Raw genomic sequence first — 12,849 nt, forward strand, 5'->3', positions numbered from 1 at the left:
GAGAGAGAAAGAGAAAGAGAGAGAGGAGAGAGGAGAGAGAGAGAGAAGGAGCTTTATAAATTTGGCAATGTTAGGTGATTTCTCAGTGTGCACATTTTAATAAAAATGAAAGTTAAAGGGTTGAATGCAGATAAGTCACAGTAGAGCGGGAGCAAAATGTTTCTGCCCTTGAGTGTTTCAGTTGGCAGTTAGACCTCACCATCTCCCATCTCTTCCATGAATATTGCATAAAGCTCAAGACAAGCCATTTACATCCCCAGAGACTCACATCTGGGCAAGGGTCCCAGAGGAGCAGTGGTGGATGAGGAAACTGATTGAGACTTCAAACTTCAGCCCAAATGTTAAGTGGATATTCACTTGCAAATGTGTCTGCTTTGCATTCCCTGGGGCCCACAGCTGGCATTCATGTGCTAATCAGAATTCGGGGAAACAATGTTGTTCATCAGAACCAAAAATCGTACAAATTGTTAATGCAAAGGAACTTTCAGGAAGCCAAAAGGGAACACACTTCAAAGTGAAGAAGCAGCCCCTCGTCTATTATGTAAAATGCAAATCTGCACCTTCTGCAAGTCTGCCGTGCCTTTCTTTGGATTACCAAAGGTTTTGTCTACCAAAGAGTCTGTTTGCAAAGATTTACCTTCACACACAAATTTCTCAGGCCTTCATTAGCCTCCAGGACCTTGAAGAACTATAGCGCTGCTCTGATTGACACACGTGTGCTCCGCTCCGGTTGCCCTGCCACCATCACCACCAAAGGAAACCTTGAAACCGAAGATTTTGCCTCTGCAACACACAAACTCTCTTGGTCCCCACATCTTGAAGTATAGGTTGTTATGCCGTTGTCATCCACAGGAAGTCCTTGCTCTACGTGAAACCTAGTGATGTGAACCACATTAGGCTGAGTGTGCTCATGCTTACGCCAAGTGACTTGGAGAAAAAAAAAATTAAGTGATGATGTCATAAATGTTGGACGGCAGACGCATAGACGGACATGCTCATGCCTTTCTGCTTTGTCACAGAGAGTTTTAATAAAACTTCAGATCTGTGTCGGTTTTATTGGCTGCTGTGACATCAGAGGCTCATGATAGGAGAGCTAGAACTAAAAAAAAAAATCTTCATCAAGATTAACGTGTGAAAGAAGCCGTTTTCAGAGGACTGGACACTATTCTTAACTCAGCCCCATCTAACAAATAGAGAATGTGCGAGATGAAACCCCAAGAAATACTATCTAGAGGAGGTAACACAAAAGACCGTACTCGGGGTGGTCAGGTGCTTTGGGGGCTCCTTCCTCGGCTCACTAGCCTACTTCCGTTCTTGGGAGTTCCTTTTCTTTCCTTAATAAGCTGTCTGTTTCTAATCTATGTCTAATTTAAAAGGCATGACTTTCTTTCCGTATCCTCCACCCGGCAGTTGCCAGGAAGTTTTGGAACCTAACTGTTAGCATTCTGTCTAAGCTCCACCCCACAGTTACCTGGCAACAGCCAGGTATGCTCCGCCCCACAGTTACCTGGCAACAGCCAGGTAGGCCTGACTCAGTATAAAAGGGGCTGCTTCCCCCCCACCCCCACCCCATCCCTTCTTTCTCTCTCTGGCTCTGGCTCTTGGCTCTTGCCTTCCTGACTCGGCTCTCTCGCCATTCCCTCCCCCCACCCCCTCTCTCCACGTGCTCATGGCCAACCTCTACTCATCTACTCTACTTCTCTACTTTCTCTCTCTCTGCCTTTCTCCGCCTCTACTACCCTTTGAACTTTCCACCCCATGCCCCAAATAAACCCTATTCTATACTATACCGTTGTGTGGCTGGTCCATTTGCAGGAAGGGATGTCTCAGCAAGGGCTCGCTGAGGCACCCCCTTACCCCATACCTGACTACACCGCCATAGAACATATCCCCCCTTATCGTTTTATAAACACATCACTAACCTGTACCATATTTTCTCGTAAAATATAATAAAACTGTCTTCAAGTTCCATTTTTAATCCGTTTCATCTATCTATCTATCTATCTATCTATCATTAAAGGGAACCTTGGTTACCCCAGTAACATGTGGTGACCCAGATGGGCCCCGAGGAACGACCTCTAAAGACTACAGGGGTGCCGTGACTCAGGTGAGTGCTGTGACTCAGGTGAGTTCCTTCTCAAGTTCAGGCAGGTACTAAGCAGGATGCATCTTCCCACAATGCCCTAGCGTACCACACCCATTCTCCAGTGTATTTACAACGGGGATCCTGGATGATAAGCTATTTCTCCTCTGCTAGTGAAATGAGTCAATTCAAGGCAGATTAGGCTATATTAAAAGCAAATTTATTGGAAGTTGCTCTCTGGTGGAGTTCATTGGTCCCAAGGATTGGGGCCAGGGAAGTCACCATGGGGAGAGGTTTGGGGGCGGGGGAGAAAGGGCACTTGAACAGAGAAGAGAAAGAGAAGAAGAGAGAGGAGACTAAAATGTCTGGATTATGTAGGAAAGAGCCTCCTGGGGGAAGGGCAGCCCAACCCCTGGGCTGGAAAGTTCAGGATTGGGGTCAGGGTATGCCAGGAGGGGCTGAGGGATGCTGGGAGAACCCGGAGGCCAGGTCTGATTTTATATGTGAAATATGCACCTCAGCCCTTTGTCCGGGATCTGAAACCAAACACTGGTATGAGCAGAAGTTGTTCTGTGTAATAGACAAATATTGCCTGTGCAAGACTATAGGGAATTAAAAAAAAAAAAAAAAGCTTTATTGAGGTAGGCTGACTCTCCTGTCAGAATGGGAGGAGAAACCTAGATCCACATTTGGGGTTCTAGGCTAGGTATTTCCCAAGACCCCTGAGTCCACCCACCTACCTTATCTTCTCACCCAAATTTTGTCCCTGAGCAGGAATTTTTTTTTCCTGTGCAGGTTTCATGAAAAATTTCCTTCTCTGGGGGTTTGAATGAAAATGGTGCCCATAGCCTCTTAGAGAGAGGCACTGTTAGAAGGTGTTTCCCTGTGGCGGTGGGTGTGGCCTTGTTACAGAAAGTGGTCACTACGGGTGGGCTTTGAAGTTTCAAATGTTCCAGCCAGGCCCAGAGTCACATGTTCTTCCTGCTGCCCGCCAGTCAGACGTGGAACTCTCTGCTGCTTCAGCACTGTGTCTACCTGCATGCCGCCATGTTTCCCACCATGACAACAATGGGCTAAACCTCTGAACTGTAAGCCCCCCCACAATTACATGTTTTCCTTCATACAGTGTCCCTTTACAGCAGTAAAATTCTAACTTGTTCTCAATTCCCCTCTGCTGACAGAGGAGGGGACAGAAACTATTCTAGCTGCTTCGGGATAGCACAGGGCGGGGCAGGGGCATAAGAAAGAACAGCTGTCAAGAGTGTCTCTGAGGAGGGCCTCCTAAGAGTCCATGATAAGTTATAGTAAATGTTGGATATCTGGAGCATAGGACAGTTATTTGGTGACAGCGTGTCTTGGTGTGTTATGTGAATGAGGTAGCATCTGTCACATACTTAAAGTGACAAGGCTAGTAGCCCAGTTCTCACTGGATATGAGAGTAAGACAACAGTTGGGTAGTTTTGTCCTTTTCACAGAAGCCTTTGTGTACTTTATCATGGCTGTTAATGAACTCAGTTCCTCCTTTACCACTGTCATCTCCTGCAAGGCGTGCACCACCGAGACAACCACAGGTCTGGCTCAAAAAACTTGAGTTTTCATTGACTAGGTCAAGTTCAGAGGTCAACTATTTGGCCTGTCTTATTACGATCTACTGTGGAACACGGTGTACCGAGGTCAAGGGAATGGTCTTCCGTTACGTACGTCTTGCTTGACAGATTAAAGTGTAACTGTGCGATTAGCTCTTCGTTATATCAGACTCCAGCACAGGCAAGAGAATGCCTGGAAAGATTACAAGAAATCAATTAAAGCAGCTGGCTCATTGGCCGAGCTTTCCAGCCACAGATGTCCCTGTCCTGTACCAGATGTAATACCCAGTGGAATTGACATGATAGGTCCAAACTGAATGAAGAGTCTGTGTTTCGTTTACTTTGAGGGCGCCATCAGACATCAGCATCTAATTAACATTAAGAGAGAAATATAAGCCCATCGTTGTGGGATTCTCATACAGAGAAATGGGACAGAGGTTTTCTTCCAGGGAGCACCATTGATTCACACTGGCAATAGCTCTGTGGATTCACATCCACAGATTGAGCCCCCTAACCACCAGGATAGAGCCTTGGGTATCTTTCCTTAGTTTTCCTTTACAGACTCCCTTAAATGGCAACTTACATTCGGGTTGAGTGATCTACATTATGGGGTTAGGACAGAGTCACTCATGCACACATATATATGATTATGCCGTATTACCTTTCCTTTGTTCTGGAGGACCCCTTACAAATTCCCCAGGTCAAAGAACATCATCATGGCTTGCGGGGTTATGTGTCCAGAACATCATTACTTGTATTGCCTACAACCTTGTATTGCTAGAGACAAATCTTATATCTAATATCAAAAAGCATCTCCCAAGTAACTCCCAGTACTCCAGGCTTTCTGGGTCTAGCCTGGAATTTGAGCAAGTTTTCTCATGTTATCTGTGATTTCTTCCTTGACTCTTCACTCATCCAGATGACATAATGCTTATTGTGGGTGGGCCCAGCCCCTGGCCTTAGTTCTGCTACTATTGAAGGCATGTTCTGGGCCCGTCTAAGAGGATTATCTTCATCTTCAACCCACGCCCTAGGCACCTTGAAAGGGAACCTTGGATCCTCATTGTGGCCTCTAGGAGAGACTCTGAAGAACTTGGGTTCTTCTAGGGCCCTGGAGAGTTGGTAACATCCTTGAATTACATGGCTTCTCCCTTCTGTCCCAGAATGGGTATAATTTGAGGGTGGTGGTGGTGGTGGTGGTGGTGGTGGTGGTGGTGGTGGTGGTAGTGGTGGTGATGGTGATGGTGATGATGATGATGATGAATACTGTTGGGGACACTTACTCTTCCAGGGGCTTTCTTAAGAGCAACAAGCACATTGGTTCCAACCCAATTTCATTCAGGGATGTGGCAGTCCTTGTCCAGTCCTTCTCTGACCTTGGTCCTGGCCCTGCAGGGCACCTTTCCAGATCTGTACTGACTTTTCTACCAGGGCAGCAGCAAGAAGAGCGCCAGTTTTTTTTTCTTTATTAACTTGAGTATTTCTTATTTACATTTCGATTGTTATTCCCTTTCCCAGTTTCTGGGCCAACATCTCCCTAACCCCCCCCACTCCCTTTCTCTATGGGTGTTCCCCTCCCCATCCTCCCGCCATTACTGCCCTCCCCCCAACAATCACATTCACTGGGGGTTCAGTCTTGGCAGGACCCAGGGCTTCCCCTTCCACTGGTGCTCTTACTAGGATATTCATTGCTACCTATGAGGTTAGAGTCCAGGGTCAGTCCATGTATAGTCTTTGGGCAGTGGCCTAGTCCCTGGAAGCTCTGGTTGGTTGGCATTGTTGTTCATATGGGGTCTCGAGCCCCTTCAAGAAGAGTGCCATTTTTAAATTTTTGAGCTTGCTTCCGATTGGGCTACATGATCTCAGCTGAAAAATGTCTTTGCTCCAACCTTTTTGACTGGCATTCATTCCAAGGAACCCTTCTATATCAGATGTCCCCTCGGGTCTGACCAACTTAGTCATTTGCTGACCCTTGTTCATGTTGGGGTCAAAGGGGAAAGTATGGAATGTGTTCCGTGGCCTCTCACAGGGATGCTTTGGGCTTTCTTCAGGTCCCTGGAGCACCTCTGATGATTTCGCACACGTGCATGGCCTTTTCTCCTCTCTCCTGCATGTTATTGAAAAGAGTCTCACGTTAATACTGAGCAACTAAATTCCTGGCTATTATTCTGGGCATGAGCCTGGTGTCTTAACAGTTTCACAACCTAGGGAGCAAGTATTCAAATACAGGAGCCTCTGGGGCCATTCTCATTCAAACCACCGCACAATTCATACAACTCACTCAAAACACACCACCTGCCTGGCATCTCAAAGTTGCCTGAAAAATTCAATTTTGTGTGTGTGTGTGTGTGTGTGTGTGTAACAGAAGAATGAGTGAAAATTAGTCCGAGTGGGCTTATAAGTCTGGATGGTGGAGAACATCACATCAGTCACAGCTTAGACTTCTCAGTGGATGAGGGAGTTTAGTTTTTCCAGCTCAGGATATCAGTTGTGGCAAAAGGCTGATACATGAAAGTCCACTTTCCCCTTGCATTGGACATCTTGATCACAGAAGTTTCCCTTAAATTTGCAAAGTCTCTCAGCAACTATGAGGAAGGAGCAGGGCTGACAGCCATCCTCCTGGTACTTCCCAGCCACAGTGTATAGGGTTAGAACTGGTGGTTCTGGAGTGGCTGCAGTCAGGAGGTCTTGAGTGGCTTTGTAGGGGCGGTGGCTTCAGGGGTGTGGATGGCCTCTGGCATGGGTCTGGCTGTGGTAGGTGTGGGGAGTACAGACAGCTCTGGGGGATACAATGGGACATAAGGCAAGGGACTTCCTTTGGCTTCCAGACTTCTCGGGTCCTGGTTGGTATCCAGAGGAAGCCATCATCTGAGCCAATATGGTTCTCTTCAGATAGGCTATGAGCAAGAGTATTCAGAGAACAGTTAATAGGAGATGTGGGCAAACATCTATAACTCCAGCTCAAAGCTTTCTGGTGCCCTCTTTGGGCCTTGGCAGGCATTGCATGTACAAGGAACACACACACACACACACACACACACACACACACACACACACACACACGTACACCTGTGTTCCCCCACAATGACTCTAAACACTCTGTTAACTAGTTCGTTATCTAGTATCCCTTTGGAAGGGACTGAAGGAAGAAAGCCAATCACCTTCATAGAATGTCAACACTATTATCTCCTGAATATCTCCTTTATTATTTTTGAAAGCATACCCTCTACTGGGGTAAGTTTATTTATTTTGTCCTTTTAGAAAACATCAGTCACACTCAAGAAGAGGAAAGGGGTAGGGGTGAGCAACCCCTCTGTTCACCCTTGTCCACTCTCCTTGTGAAGACATCTCAGGTAACATTTAGTACTGTATAAACCCCTACATTAAGATGTCTCCAGAGAGCCACCATAAGCCACACCAGGCTTTCTATGCACCCACCGTCTGAAGACTCCACATTGCTCTCAACCCGATTTCGTTAAAACTTGCCTGCCTTATTTATTCACATTCACATGAACTGCCGCCCAGTGACCTGGAGACACAGCTCTGTTTCCTGCAAAGCTAATTGGGCGACTCGGGGAAATAATCAAGCTTCCATTGTGCCTCTCAGCAGCAAGCATGCCAAAGCAAATCCATGTCTCTACCGGTCTGATGGGTGGCACGCCCTTGGCTGGTTCATGGTTCTGACTGATTCCTTTGTGTTCCTGGAGTCCGTGCCCCAGCATGCCAGGAGGGCTAGTCCCCTTCCGAATCAATCAGTCCACTGGTGCTAAGTGAGGTCATCTTACCTGGCATCTAGAGTTTCTGCCCCAGTGACAAGGGAGATGAAATCACTGTCTCCAGATGCAGAGCAAGAGCCGCCAGGAAAGGTTGTGGGATCGTCTTGTAGAGAGATGGGATCCTGGGAGTCTATGCCAGGAGCAGCGTGCGGACCAATGCTCTCACCGGCACGTGTGCTCACTTCCTAAGGCTCCCAAACAGCAGGATGTAGCCTTCTGGATCCTTCCTTAGTTTTCCTTTACGTTTTAGCCCCTTTGTCTCGTTATATGGTAGCATGTGTCCAGGTTGCATGGGCTGCTCTCTCTCGTGTGCAGTGGATACCGACTATGCCACGCTGCTTTCCCTTTCTTCTGGGAGGGCCCTCCCACACAATCAGGTCTCGTCTTGTAAGACTGTCCATCGATGCCCCATGGTATCGTTTAGGGATCCTGGATAATTTCTCTGCAACCTGTGAGTGTGATAGGAGGGCGTCTGATAGCCTCCTCTAGTCAAGGAACACAGAAGGTTGGGCTGAAGAGGGACAAGTTGGAGCTGGGAGAAGAAATCTTTCGGACAGAGTGTGTGTTCCATAGATGGTAAGAAAATAAAATAAAATAAAATAAAATAAAATAAAACAAAAGGGAAAAAACCCTCATGTTTACATTTGGCCCCAGCATTTAAGAGGTCAGGCCTTAGCTTCAGGTAAGCCTCACAGTGTTGAATTGAGCCAAGCTCATGATATCCTACACCTGGGCAGCATTTCCTCATCAAGAAAATGATAACAACTGAAAATAAATACTAAAAAATATGAATAGCATCTTACATTTAACTTTGGAGTTTGAAACTTTAAATTAATATTAGAGTATATGTACAGATAGAAACGCCAAGCCTCATCTTTGACACACTTTAAACAATTGACTGAGCTCCTTATGAGCTATGAATGTGAAGAAGAACATGGAGGGATATCTCAGAAGGTTTGGATGGAGGAAAGAGAAAAAAGAAATGATGTAGTGAGAGCCTCAAAAATAAAAGGAAACACTTTAAAAGAATAGTACTGCATAAGACCTCTTTACTAAAAGGAATCTGTGTCTGAGTTACACACATAGGACAGTATGTCAATATCCTGTTAAACTACAGGACTAGAAACTAAAACCATAAACTAAAGTTCCCAGGTAAACCTTACAGAAAGCACAAGACAGCCTTTGTCCAGTACACAGAGAAGCATGGAAGCCACTGTTGGTGATTGGCAGAGACATTTGTATAGTGCTATTGGCCAAAAGCTGCGGTTAATCTCGACGTTAATGTTCTATTCAGGGAGTCCATGGCTCCCAAGTTCCACTATTTTCTGAAGTAAACACCTCAACCCTACTCCTTTTGCAAACACTTGAGCCGAAATAATATAGATAACTTGATTAAAAGAAACTCAAACAAGGGAATAATTTTAGATGTGTAAGCCCCAACCCATCTTACCAGAAGAAATAAAGGCAATGTTGTTCTTCCAGATTTTTACTAATTCTGTAGAAACAGCTGAGAGCAAGTTGGAAAAATCCCAGAGAATTCAAAAGATTGATTATTATAAATATGCTCAAATCAAATAATAAGATTATCTCCTAATCAAAAATACAAAGCAGAGAACAAAAGATGAAGAAAAAAATAAAATTCAGCAAAGATATAGAAATGCTGAATGAAAAAAAAAAACACTAAATGTCTGAAATTAAACCATAGTGCACCAAGTAAAACTCTGTGGGAAGTCTTCGAGTTAATGTGACTCAAAGGGCAGAGGATGCGGGACTGAAGACACGGTGAAGGGACTGGCGTAGGTCTACAAGGACGAAGAACTTAAGAATAAGATTCCAAGACACAGCCAACTCTACGAAAAGAGCCAAGTCTACAGGCCAGGGGCAAATCAATATGAGAAGAGAATCCTGCTCTAAAAGCTTGGGAAACGTTTTCAAAAGAATCATAACCAAAATTTCCAAGACTTAGAAAAATAGATATTCAAAATTAGATATCTAGATATTAAAAAAAATATTTAGAACAACAAACAGAGAAGACTAGAAGTACACGTGTGCCATATCACACTTTAAACACTAAACATACAGAGCAAAGAACGGGCATTGAAGTCACATCTAAAGTCACACATAAGGGGCAGGCCCATTGGTGACGGCAGGTTTGCCAACAGAAAGGGCCTAAGGGGCTTGGAAAGACTTATTTCCAATTTTGAATGAAGAATAGCCAGCCCAGGCTACTCCACCCAGAAAATCTATGCCACAGTAGAAGAGCTGAAACCCTTCTTTCATAAGAATAGGCTGAAGGAATTTGTGGCCACTAAGGTACCACAACGAAACCCTAGAATTTTTTGTCTGAAGTGAAGAATGAAATGGAATCGCTAGGCCTCAGGAAAAACCATAACCCATAATAGAATGATATTGATACAAGGGACAGAAACTCCAACGTCCACAGAGACCATACACAGCTTTCAGCAATTATTCTGAGTATTAACAGTCTCACTTAGATGACGGAATTGAAAAGCAAGAGTCAGCTAGGCCTCTTCTTGAAGAAATGAATCTCACCATAAAAGACAACTATTACTTCAGGATGAAAGGATGGGGGGAAAAATGTAATGGCTACGGTAAGTTCTCATGCCTGACAACAGACATGAGAGGAGAGACACGGTTGTTCATTTCATACTGATGAAGGGAACAATCCAGAGCTGTGCCCAACTCCATAAAACACATACTACTAGATGTCGTTAAGGCCTAGATGGAAAGTTAAGGTCTAGATGGAAAGTTAAGGCCTAGGTAATGGATACCTGGCTTGCCTGCCACTGTAAGGAAACTTTCTCATGTGTTTCTGCTGTTACTAGGAAACTTTCTAATGCCAAAACTGATTATATATTCTGTTATATTGTATGTCCTTATGAAGCCATTCACAATGGAAGCTAGCAGAAGTATTTTGTGTAGTTACCCACAATAAGCTTGGATGTAAACCAACCACACACTTCCTGCACCTACGCATAAGCTTTTGTGGGATACGCTGTCCCTGGGATAGATCCCAACATAGGAGAAACACTTGCACTGATATAAGAAACCATTTGGAATACAACATCCAAGTAGTTGAGTAAAGTTTAAGTTCCCAAGACCTCCCTAGGAACTGGCATCCTATTTGGCAGAAAGACATGGACATCGTTAACTGACATTCTGTTCGGCAAATCAAGACCTGAATGTTACACGAGTCCCATCCTGATAGACAAGTTAGGACATGAATATTAGACAAGTTTCCTGCCACAGTTGAATACGCCAACCAATGGAAGCAGGATTAAGTGTACAGTAAAGACTTGTTCCTAAGGAAATCCCTAAATCCTGATGAGTAAAATAACTTGTCACGTGTTCATCTCACAGATCTCAGGCTTTGAAAGTATTGTAGGAGCTTAACTAGGGGTTGTGGTTCTGCTCCCGAGCCTGAATCATGTCTCTGATCAATCAATCTTGGGGTGTGGTATTCGATAAACCATGCCTAGTTGACTGAGATCAGTGTTTTGAGCAGCGATTCCTGGACACCAATTGCAGATGTAAAATTACAGATTAACCTTGGTACAACAGTAGGAAACAGCTTTACTACTCCACTCTCTTCTTCCAGAAAGAAAACAGAGAAATGGCAAATTAAGTAACATCATGGCTGAAATGGACCCAACTGGACATCTACAGATCTCTCTACACAAACATTGAAGAATACGCATTCTCCTCAGAAGCCCATGGAATTTTTCTCCAAAAAGAACATGTGTTCAGGACTTTTATTATAAAGCCATGTCTAGTTTTTCATCAAAGATTTTCTGCATCTACTGAGGTGACTATGTGATTATTTTGTCCTTGTATCCATTTAGGCAATTCATATTATTTATCAGTTTATAAATAAATATTAAACCATCCCTCCGTATTTGGAATAAAGCCAACTTGGTTGGGATGAATGATCTGTTTGGAATGCTGCTGAATGTAATATGCGATTATATAAGACCTCTGTGTCTATGTTCATCAAGAGGATTGGTCTATATTCTCTCTTTTCCTTTTTTGTTTCCCCATCTACTTACTTTGGGTATCAGGGTAAGACTAGCTTCATGAACGAGTTTAGCTCTGCTTTTTCTGTATGTTGTTTTTTAAATATTGTGGTGGTTTGAATAAGAAAAGCTCCCCCCCACAGTCCTCAACCTTTGAACACTTGGTTCCCAGTGTTGGGGTGTGAGAGGATCAGGAGACTTAGTCTTGCTGGAGGGACTATGCCATGGAGTGGGCCTTAAGAGTTAAGGTATTGCCCCCTTTCTGGTTAGCTCTCTCCTCTTTATGTTTACATCTGAAGACCTGAGCTCTCAGCTTCTGCTCTTGCCACTATGCCTGTGGTTTGATGCCTGTTTCCCGCCATGATGAAGTCTCACCTGTCTGGAACCATAAGCCCCCCGCCCCAAAAGCTGTCTTGCTCATGGTGTCTCATTACAGCAACAGAAAAGTACCCAACACCGAAGCTGGTACCAGATAGTGGGGCTGTGGCTGTGAAGAACCTGACCACAGTTTTTGTTGTTGATTGTTGTTGATTTGGTTTTGACTTTTGGAAGTGTGGAAGAGTTTGGAACCTTGGGCTAGCCGTTGAATGCTCTACGCAGATCCTAAATGGGCTGTTCTAGTACCAACCTGAAATACTGTAGTGCTGAGAGGCTTGCAGACAGCAGAGGCCCGGTTCTAAAGGCTTCAGAGAAAAGCGAGGACCTTAACTGCAACTGAGCTAGAGGTCATTCCTGGGGTATTTTGATAAAGAGTCTGGACAGGCAGACATAGCTGCTGCATTCAGAACTTACAGTACCTATGGTTGTTTGAATAAAATCTGCACAAGATAGAGACAGTCACTTCAGTATGACTGACCAAGGACTACAAAAAGCCCTAGCACTAGCTGGAAAGATATTGGTATAGGGGAGGGGGGTCTTTTTTGACTTTGGGAGCATAGCCACTGGTAAGTTGCCCACGATCCAGTAGACGACCTTTCACTCGTGTCTGTATAAACAACTTTGATTAAACTCAGTGAGTTATTGTTTCAAGATGTTCTTCCAGCTCCCTTTCTTCCAGCTCCTCCTCCTCTTTCTAAAACTTTTCTCCCGCCCATCCTTCCTTCTCATCCAGTGACAGGCTTTGTTCTATCCTGTACCTGCCTTCCTGCATAAAGACATCAATCTACAGCCCAAATAAAAATATTTTAACAATAAAACTCTATGATATAAAATACTTTCAAAGAAGTATTGCATGGCCTTGAAGAAAGCCTATGGATGCATCTGCAGACTCCTTTCCTAAAGCTTGCCATTGGAGTCTCTAACACCTTTTCATTGTTGGTATTTTGGTATTTTCCAGTATGGATGATGAATTCTTGTGTTTAATTTTTCCC

General features: G+C 44.4%; 1 protein-coding gene and 1 long non-coding RNA gene across 1 annotated transcript; both read left to right on the top strand.

Moving 5' to 3' along the window:
- Erich1 (glutamate-rich 1) overlaps positions 1 to 12,849 on the top strand; it is a gene marked incomplete at its 5' end in the record, with an annotated part of 52,793,804 nt that overhangs the window by 45,655,704 nt on the left and 7,125,251 nt on the right.
- Positions 6,931 to 11,361, top strand: LOC120097520 (uncharacterized). Its single transcript, XR_015640055.1, has 2 exons — positions 6,931 to 7,022; positions 11,065 to 11,361. It is a non-coding gene; the product is annotated as an uncharacterized LOC120097520 (long non-coding RNA).

Source organism: Rattus norvegicus, chromosome 16 (genome assembly GCF_021556685.1).
Source record: "Rattus norvegicus strain SHRSP/BbbUtx chromosome 16, alternate assembly SHRSP_T2T, whole genome shotgun sequence".
Lineage (NCBI taxonomy): Eukaryota > Metazoa > Chordata > Mammalia > Rodentia > Muridae > Rattus > Rattus norvegicus.